Here is a 1,583-nt window from a genome sequence, read left to right on the forward strand (position 1 = left end):
GCCAACGTTCTTTGGACCTGTCAGGTTGATGCAGCGGCCTGAGTTGGTGCAACAGATGGAGGACGGCGGCGGTGAAGCTCGAGGCTGCAGAGGAGTCGCGAGAGGAGGACGAAGATGAGAAGGCAAGGGGGAATATGGAAAGGACCCCCGTCCCTATTTATAAGGGGATGGATACAAGGCATGCGCGGGAATCAAGGAGGCTAAAATTATCATGTGGCTATATGGATGCCTTGATTTTCGGGATGATCATTAAGATAAGGCAGTTAAAGATGTTCTGGACCTCATGCAAACTTAATGTGAAATGAAGTCATGGCGGGTTAAGGAAGTTCTATGAGCTGATGTCATGGCGGGTTACATCAAATTTGTTAACAGGACAATGCAAAATTTTGACAAGTTAGGTACTGAAGATTGATGTGAACAAGTTCAAATCAACCCGGGGCCTAATGTTGGGGATATAACTACTGGATATGAACCGCCCAGGAGGGGACGGGTCATACCACTGGCGACTTGTCAACGAAGATGGCGGGTCATAGCAAGACTATTGACGGACCAAGACCTAGGGGTGACTAGAGGCCCAAGATGATGAACCGCCACATGTATGACTTGTATTGTAAGGCAAGCTTAGTGACTCACCAGCCGGACACATTGTGTATGAGCCAGCCGGGACTCTGTAAGCCGCCGGGCATCAACCTATGTATATAAAGGGGTGACCTGGCGACGGGTTGAGTCAAGTAACAAACAATCGAGAGCTAGGTCAAGTGTATTCACTCCCTGGTAATCGAAACCCTAGCAATACAACACAAAGTACGAGTAGGCTTTTACCTCATTGAGAGGGGTCGAACCTAGGTAAACTCTCTGTGTCCTTTGTCCTGTTAAACCCCTTCAAGCTAACCTAGTTGCGATGGCTCCACGACTAAGTCCTTGCGCTAGGACATCTGGCGTGTCAAGTCCATAACACACATCCTTGTTTTCAGTCCTTTCCAAAGCAGTTCACTGATGATTACCTCTCAAACCACCTGTATGGTCAGGAGGCGAGGAAGGTATTCATACAACACCCACAGTTTAATTTTGAAGTGTTCCTGGAGAGGACGAAGGATGGACGGTCAATCATGTTGGGGAATGTAGTAATAATTCAAAAAGTTCCTACGTGTCACCAAGATCAATTAAGGAGATGCTAGCAACGAGAGAGAGGGAGTGCATCTTCATACCCTTGAAGATCGCTAAGCGGAAGCGTTACAAGGAACGCGGATGATGGAGTCATACTCGCGGCAATTCAAATTGCGGAAGATCCGATCTAGCACCGAACGGACGGTGCCTCCACGTTCATCACACGTACAACCTGGGGACGTCTCCTCCTTCTTGATCCATCAAGGGGAGAGGAGAAGTTGAGGGAGAGCTCCGACAGCATGACAGCGTGGTGGTGGAGCTTGCACTTCTCCGGCAGGGCTTCGCCAAGCACTACGGAGGAGGAGGTGTTGGAGAGGGGGAGGGCTGCGCCAAGGGAAGGGTGCATCTGCCCTCCCACCCCCTCTATATATAGGGTGAAGGGAGAGGGGGCCGGTCCCCTAGATGCATCTAGAGGG

This window comes from Triticum aestivum, chromosome 2A, assembly GCF_018294505.1.
Source record: "Triticum aestivum cultivar Chinese Spring chromosome 2A, IWGSC CS RefSeq v2.1, whole genome shotgun sequence".
In the NCBI taxonomy this organism is placed as follows: domain Eukaryota; kingdom Viridiplantae; phylum Streptophyta; class Magnoliopsida; order Poales; family Poaceae; genus Triticum; species Triticum aestivum.